This window comes from Rhipicephalus microplus, unplaced genomic scaffold, assembly GCF_043290135.1.
Source record: "Rhipicephalus microplus isolate Deutch F79 unplaced genomic scaffold, USDA_Rmic scaffold_24, whole genome shotgun sequence".
NCBI lineage: Eukaryota > Metazoa > Arthropoda > Arachnida > Ixodida > Ixodidae > Rhipicephalus > Rhipicephalus microplus.
The window spans coordinates 9781971-9791142 of NW_027464597.1; positions in this window are offsets into that span (position 1 = coordinate 9781971).

Consider the following 9172-nt stretch of genomic DNA (forward strand, 5'->3'; position numbering starts at 1 on the left):
TTAGCGTCGCAATAAATGAGGTTGTTACAATTTTTGCCCGTGTCGTTGTTTTGTGTAGATTGTTGCTTCGAGTGGATGTGCTCCCATTGAACGACTCTGCGCTGCACGCGGCGTTGTGGGTTCGTCTCAACTGAGCATTACTGCATCGAAAGTGATAAGAAGTTAGTTCTGAAAATGACCGTGCTATCTTTTATTGCATTATTGTAGCATGCTATGGGCATTGCAACGCACTGTGCCACGATGGCCACATCTGTACACGCTGAAAACATTTTAAGTCTTGCAGTACTCTCAGGCTAGAAATCGTGCGACAAAATTGTGAAGCGAAACATTTTGGTAATAACTTTTCTTTTCTTTATTTTTTGCTTATGCCAAGACACACTTTACATAGGAATTCATATCTTTGAATTCAACACTTCATAACATGTTCAAATATACATTTTAAAAACGGCACTAATATCAGAAACAAACATTGTGGTAACAACACAACATACAAAATGGTTTAATGCGAGGTATGCAGTATTTTGGTACTTGAAATTTTATTTGCTCAATGGAAGAATAAAGACGAGTCTACTTTACATTATATTTTACTGCTGCTATGCTGTACGCCATAAATTATGCTGCTACATGGTAGTAAGCTTGGTATGCAAAAAAATAAGGGAAAAAAAAGATGTGTGGTGCCAGCTTGTAAGTCCCTGCACGATCTTATTGTGAGGTCGTGTATTTTTATAGCATTGTACATTAAAGAGGCACTAAAGAGAGAGACTGTTTTTATCATATTAGTATATCACTCTCTCACGCAATATCAAAATCACCACGCTTGTCAGGCAAGAAAACGAGCTAAAAGAAGATTTTGGTGTCAATGCCACTTTGAAATGCCCGCGCCGAATGCCGCGATGTCCTGCATTTTGATAGCGTCTACTAGGGCAGTGCCTGATTGGTAAGAGCGAAGTGTATCGTATTTCGAGAGGGCCATAAACAGAGTGTACCAACTCTCAGAAAATGCTCTTGAGCCAATGTCACCAAAATAAGAAAAGTGCCCTTACCAACTTTCAGGAAATGCTGTTGAGCCAATTTTGCCAAGAAAAATACACTTTGAAATCTTTTACATCACGCGTAAGGATGTAGGTGTGAAATTTAAAAATTACATTCTGACCTTGTTTCTCTCCTCAATTAATAGGCCAATGATGGTGCAATAATAACATTAGAGTTGTACATTTTATCAATCTAAGCTGACTCGTGGTTTTAATTTCATGTCCCTTTAAAGCACAAACCGAACTGTGTAACTTTGGAAATTGAAGTAAAAATTCTGAGGGGGTTTACTTACGTCCAGATCAATTTCAATCGCTTGGGGCTCATTAACATGCGCCTAAATCTAGGCGCACGGGTGGCCATTTTCCCCGCCACGGAGACAGCATGGCTGTCTCCATGGCTGGGAATCGAACTCACAACCTCGAGCTCAACAGCGAGAAAATTGGTAAGCCATTGTCATGCCTCCTTGGAATTCTCCCATCTACTCTACAATATGCTGCACTTAGCTCACTATATGATTCTTCAACTGCTTGTAAATGGCACTTATTAGATTTATTGCATTTTAAAGGAGCCAGAGACTTACCCTGGCCACTTTTGAGAACTTTTGTTCAGTAAACGTGGTCAAAGACTAACACTTGTACTTAGAAATCGGTAACCTCACAGTGATGCACTGATGTTAGGGTTTTGACGAGTCATTCAAAACTATAAGTTTCAACTTGAATTTCTCTCCTGAAACCATGCCCATGATTGCACTATCAATGACGGTAGACTTCTAAGAGAACAATTTCTTGAACAACTGATTTATTGTTTCTCATTAGCATTTCTTGAAGAGGTTAAAAAGAACATGTAGAGGCTGGCCCTTGGGTTTGGTGATTCCCGCACTGCCAATAATTGGCTGTCGATTAAGGCTTTTTGAACCCTCATGGAAGACGAAGGGATAACTAGGAGTTGTGGTAAGAGAATGCGTTGCTGGGTGAGTTAGTGCATCGTCGAAAAATAAAAGTAGAGTGCAGAAAAAAAAGGCGAGTAGTCGGGGACGGGCACTCACTACCAACTGATTTAGTTATGAAGGAACGGTGGGAAACAAATGCAGACTGTACATCACAGACGCGGCTACGCACGTAGCAAAGCTGCTCATACCAAGAACTAAAGCATATTGCAGCACAGCAATGTAAATTCGCACTCCTGCAAACACGATGACGTCTGCCTGATGGCTTGCCAACGGTTTTTTTTTTTTTTTTGTCTGCCTTTTTCTTTACCGAAGCAGGCTTTTCTGCAAATTTGAAGTTTGTCAGAAGTCAGCTTTAAAAGAAGCTGAAGTGGTTTCCTGGGCATGTTGGTACGACATAATGGAAGCAAAACGAGAAACCAGACAAAGAAGGGTGCATGAAGAGCGCTGATTTACAACAAAAGTTTATTCTTCGAACACCGCATATATACCTATGCAAATTGCGATGGTAACGATCACCCCACCCCTCTTCCTCCTTTATGCATGCACAGGGTCCCCCTTCAAGAGGGGAGCAGGGCAGGGGGGTTGGGGGCGTAGGTGCGTCGCAGCGTTCTCTCTACCTGTTATGTCTATGTATGGGTCTAGCTTGGCGCCCTTACCCTCTTCCCCGCCTCCGTATTACGTCAGTATATTGGGCAGACTTCGCTCCCCAGCCGTTTCTTAGGTGACCAAGAAGCCCCTCCCTCCTCCCTTGCGCACACCCATGCTCCTATATTTGTCTACAGGGGGGGAGGGGGGGGGGGCTTTATCACCTCATGCATACCTTAGCAGCCTCTACAAGCTTGATTTTGTTCCAGATATGTCCGTACACTTCCAAATTTCCAGCACAACAATGACGGATTTCACAATTGCTTCTTTCTGGATGCTGAAAACATGCGCATTTTTACCCAGGGACTGCAACGAATGGGCTACAGTTAATCCTTGAAGTTCGTATCAGGCAGCCGTATCAACTACAGTGAGAAGTTGGGCTCTGCCGGTTGTAATTACCACGGAGAAAAATTTGTAAAAGTTAAAGCGAATTAAAATATATACCCGAGATCAATTGTGATATATCACAGACCATCTTCAATCGGCGATTATTTTGTGCATTGGAGAAAGGCCGCAACCTAATCCGCAGTGATTGTGTGCTTGCAAGGATCGCTAGTACACGTGCCTATATCGTCTTTTTATTGATTTATTCATTTATTTTTACTTATTGATAATATCTATGGGTTTTTGCCTTCGCCGTAATATTCCGTATAAAGATAAAATTGATATTAAAGTCGCCCTTCGCAGTGTATGTCTACCCGCGAGGAAAAACGCTTAGGTACTGGCGACGAATGCAGCTCAAGTGAAACGAGCTGGCTTTAGCTCCGTCGCGCGGAGGGCGCGATCCATTTACATCAACCTGCGTGCGAGTCCTGCCGTCAACTGCTTTCCTCACGCATAGAGCAAACGTCCCGCCCGTCTTTCGCTGGATGAAGCAACATGAAGGCATCCTGAGGAATGGGGGGTGGATGCCGCGTGTTGCTTTGTGTGCGGTGCGAACTTTGATCGTAAGGGCGCGGTCGGCAGACATCAGCGAACGACTCGTAACGTTCTGTGCTGTCACCGCTTCGTGTCGAGACCTATGTCGACTGAGTGAAAGCCGATTATCTCCCTGTAGCGGGCTTATTGCCCTGCAACGGCGTTTTAGTTACGATCTTGTCCAAGGAAGCGCCTATAGCCTTGCTTCATATACCACAAAGGAAAGTGTACATTTAAGGGATCGTTTTCTTTGTTAGACACAATTGAGAACTAATTGTACAGACCCGACCGTCTATCTCTGCTAATAACATTAAAATATGTTATCGCATGCATTGCTTCGCCGTTACGGCGAGACATTTATTTATTTATTTTATTTTACTGATGCTAACACCTTTTTAAGCCTGACAAACATTCCAACCTTTCTGCCGACGCGAGCGATATGCATTGTTGCTTCGCAGTGATCGAGTCTACGTGCCGATTTGAAGAGCGGGAAGAACATGAGAACAACTTTATCGCTTGAAAGAAAATCAGGGGGTACCCTAGCTTAGAAGTGGGTACTCTAGCTCAAAAGTGCCCCAGCCTGTGGCTGGGAGCTAGTGGTGAGCCTCCTCTCACGCCACAGTGGCCGTGTTTTGATGGCATATTTTCCTCGGACCCCTTCAGTCTAAAGGTGGCAGTGTGTCCAAATAGCGTGGGTTTACGGATTCGGAACGTGTATGTACTAGAATATCAAATGAGGGGGCTACAAGATTCAATGCAACGTATGCCACCATGGCGGGCCCGTAGTTAGACTTTCTCTCTCTCTCTCTCTCTCTCTTTTGAGGGGGTAGGGAGTGTTGAAGGCTTTTGAAGTGCCAATTTTGATAACGAGTTAAGTGGAACAATCGAACACATTTTGAGAAAATTTCCAGCATGCACACAACAGACAGGGACTTGAACAATAACGACAAAGATGCCCTAACTTACAACTCACTTTATTGGTAAAAAGGAAGCGCCCACGTACATACCGCGACCAGCTGAAGAGCGCATGTGCGAGATAATACGAAAATTCACATACACCACATTTTTTTTTTTCAACGGAAGAGATATTTACAACACGCAGCAGAAAAAAAAAAGATACCTACTCTTTCAAGCAGCTTTCTGTACTTTTAGAAACAACAGAATTAAGCTGAAGCTGATATATGGCACTGTCTCGATTGTTGGGAGCAAGTTATCACTCCCGGATTGTCAGAGGTGTGGTAGATGACAGAGCGAAACCACTGGAGGAAATGGTAGAAGGAAATCGCTACGCATTTTTTTGGGGATAAAAATACGCACGGCTGCCATTGCATGAATGGGCGTTTCCTCTAGCAAGAGTGATATCGCCTTTCGAGGATACCTCATTCAGTGAAAACCCATTTAGTGAACCCATTCAGGGATACCTCATTCAGTGAACTTAAACGGAAAATGTTACCGACAGTTAATTAGGTATGGACCTGGAAGTCACGTGCCACAGGTGGGAGGTAAAAGCAAAAGAAGAAGCAAGTTTGGAGCGACGCCGTGCAAGAGCCAATTAAGGTTGAGTAAATCGAACAATTGCCAATCAAAAAAAAGAACACAAAACCAGAGAACTCACGTCTCGGCGCCCAAAAGGAGCTAATTCAGACTTAATTCAATGAAAGCTAATTAAGTAGCTTCGGCGCGGATTTTTCTTGGATTTATCGGCCGCGACACGTTTTTTTTCTTTCACAGGAAGGTTGTTACTATAGAGGTTTCCTCTGCGTCGTGATTAAAAAATGATCACGATAATGAAACGGCCCGCGCTCTCTTCTTGCTGTTATTCCTCTTCTCCTTCGCCTCCAGAAAGCGCGCGCCGATTTGTCCGGCGTGGAATGCAATAATTCTGGTGGGCGAGAGAATGAGAACCGAGAAAATTATAAAGATAGATTAAGTGGAGGAAAAAATTATGGAACCTCTTTCCAAAGCAAACCATGGTGGGATGCGAAGCAGCAGCGGTGTGCGCGCCATTGACTCGGCTGAAACGGGAGTCGACGCGGGTGCTGGAAGAGCGGTTCTAAGCGAAACTCGATGTAGCCTTTACTCGAGTGAACCTTTCTTCAAAACGCAAAGACACGGGAGGCGGGTTGGGTTTCGTGTGAGTTTCATCGCAGATAAACGAACCGAAAGAGTGTTTCCACTCGACGTGCGGTCGAACGTTGCGGGTGGCGGAGAGGGTGAAGTGGGAGAGAAGTGCGTTGCGATTAAAGAAAGTTCTAGGGCTTTAGTTGCGAGCGAATGGAGGAGCATCTGTCGGCAGCTGCTGCGTGTGAGGGAGAGAGTGAAGTCAATGCACAGCTGCGACTTGGCCTACTTGGCATCGTTCAAACCACTGCGACGGGGGAAACGCGGCGCGTTGGCACGGAGACACGGGCGGACAGCGTTACACAGGCTAGTCAAAGAGCTGCTTCGCATCTAAACACACACACACACACACACACACACACACACACACACACACACACACACACACACACACACACACACACACACACACACACACACACACACACACACACTAGGAGGGATTCAAACCCACGTGTCCACGATTCGAAGGTGAGCGTCCCAACCACATCGGACCATGTAGCAAGAAGCCGACATGAGAAAGTGGAGGAAAGGAAAACGGGAACGGATAAAGGGAAGAAAGAAAAGGATAGAAGGGGAGAGCGACTACAGAGATAGAGAGAGAGAGAGAAACGCCAGGCCTGCGTGGGAGGCGCAGCAGTGACAGCGAAAGCTAGCAGAGCGGCATTTCAGAGTATTTTCTAAACACTCATTGGGTAACTATATACTGCAAGCATACTTGCTTGATACCCACTACGGCATTATAAATAAAACTTTTTGGGCAGTAGGCCGGCATTCGCTATGCTTTTTTTCGTCATTCTTCTGAGAAGCGTGGTATATCTGCTAAACACTCGCAAAGAATTCTGTGCGAATTGTTCATGCAGTGGCTCATGATGATGAGGAATTATATGTCTGAAGTAGGTATGCGCCACAGTTAATAGCCGAACAAAAACAAGCTTTTGTAATGGCTTGGAGCATTGTACGACCCACTCGTTACGCTATTCGCATTGTGCGACGACTGCTTGTTCTTTCGCTGTTTCAAAACGCTTTATAAGTCGTATTAACGCGATTGCTTTCGCGACATCAAGCCTGCCTGAGGCAAGTTTGCCATCAAGTGCCAAGCACCGGCGTGGCTCAGTGATAGAATACTGGACTGGCGCCTATCGGACCCGGGCTCGAGCCCCACTGTGTCTTTAGTGCTAGGTTTTTTTTTCTTCCTTGTTTCACGCGATGTGGTCCAGAACACCGGCGGCGCCGGACAACTGCGCTTGACCCGAGTTGTGATCTCATAACAGCTTTCGCTGTAATAAGTGGGAAGGAAAGGCAGAAAGACAGGTAAAGAGATAGGAAGAGACAGACAGGCAAAGAAAGAAAAAAGAAAGAATGCGTATATAGCGCAGTATATCAATAGGTGTGAAAGAGGCGCAGGTAAGAGAGTAAAGGCTTAGACAATTAATCCAGGACCAAATAGGTGCCCACTAGCTATACTGTGACACAGCGTTGCACAACTTTTTCTCTTTTGTCTAAGTGGGCGAATGCTTGCGTATCTGGCCACATTTTCTTTCCTTCTGTTTAATATATAGCAATTTATATCTATAGGTCATTGGGCTTCATGAATGTCCAGAGGTCGTGACCCCGAAATGACTGATCCCCAGGCGAACGAACAACTTGACGATTTCTTTTGTCGCATCAAAGGCTTCACGGAGAGCGATTAAAAAAGACAAAGAAGAAAGAACCATTATAAACATTTTTCGACGCCAGTAAAACGTGGCGAAATAAGTTTTTAACGACGCCGCGTGATCGATGGATACATCGATTAGCCCGTTCCGCCAGCGATTGAGCGTTACAGTCGCAAACACGGATGTGTGCGACAGTTTCGACTACATACCAGTCTCTCCCACACTTTCTCTCTTCCCCTTTTCTCTTAGATGATCGAGTCAACGCAGCTGCAAAAATGACAATGAACCAATGAAAGCCTTCTGATGAAGGCCTGCCTTTCGTGATGGGTCTCCGGGGGCTAAATAGAAGGGGGATTAAACAGTTCTTGGAACGCAAGATATATTACGCGTCCTACCTTCCCCATTCATAAATTTACCTTCTCCACTTATAAATTCGACCCTGACCACTACACACTCATGCCCGGGCTGTGGCAGCTCCCCAACGTTATTCCATGTCACGGTGGAGTGTGCCGCAAAATTATTTCCTCCCCTTCCGGACATACTGCGCCCCTTCCGCACCAAATAGCTGTGGGACGATGCTCTCTGCGACGGGCCTCCCGAGGTTCTTCAGGCCTTGGTTCAAAGGGTCAGGGTGGTCGCCGATATCATCTGTCCCACATGCTTTGGTTATACGATCCAATTTTTTCTCTCTCTTTCTATCGGCCACCACCAATATCGTTGAAGGACTTCATAGCCACCCAGACAACACTCGACGACCTGAGGTCGTCCTCATATGGTACAAACGTCCTCGGCAGTTTCAGGACGTCCTCATTTGGTCCTCTAGTCGACACTTGCAGGATTATCCCCAAAATGCCCCTTTGAGACCTTTTTAAGGACGAAGAATTGTCCTGATATCGTCTGCTCGAGGACGTTTTGAGGATATGCATGTTTCGTAGGTGCATGCAGCTTTCGCAATTCGTGTTTGGTTAATTTTCTGGCTGTTAACGAATAAGTCCACGGGATTTCGTATGCCTACTTTCGAGTCATAATAGTAAAGTACTTCTCGATCATTAAAATGAGATAGTTACACGAGGAAGCACTTCAAGCCAACACGAGAAAGACGTGTTCTTTTATTTATTATTTATTTATTTACTTTGTAAGTGATCGTAGGCCAAACTTTCTGCCTGCACGTTTTCGTTGGTCGTGATCTACCGCCGACGTGCATACGGAATTATATCGCACTGACTGTGGTCTGACCCGTTTCCCCAATGAACGCACGTGCGGCAGACCAAGTTTGGTGCGAGTATAAACGGTGTCGGCTCCAAAATGAATGCAGGCGTGAAAACTGTGAATAGCGAGCACGTTATTCTCGAGTGTCCAGTGTTGCAATGCCGCACGGTCCCATCGAGCAGACGACAACTGACCATGCTGACGACTGGGCTGGCCTAGGTTATCGTGAATAGAGCAGCATTGGAACTAGAACGCTGTGGGAAAACGAATGGGCGACTGAAGTTGTGGTGGTGCTAACAAAAAAAAAGCAGTACCTTAATGCGGTCACCATGCGCAGTCAAGGTGCTTTTAAATCTGGATGTCTACGACACTGTTTACCCATTTTAAAGTGACGCAACTATCATCATCATCATTATGGGCCTGCAGTAAGTCAAGTCGAGTCATTGGTCGAGTCAACATTCCAATACAACACTTCTCGCCATAGAGGAAGCTTCTCGCAGAAGCCCTCAAAGAATCGTAAGCATGCCAGGTGAGTGTCTTCTGTTAAATTTTCATATTGAAGTTGTAAGCCGCAAAGGTAAATAAATAAAAAAAGAGAGGACAGTTGATTTTCAGCCTCGCGCTGTATATCTTTACTGCT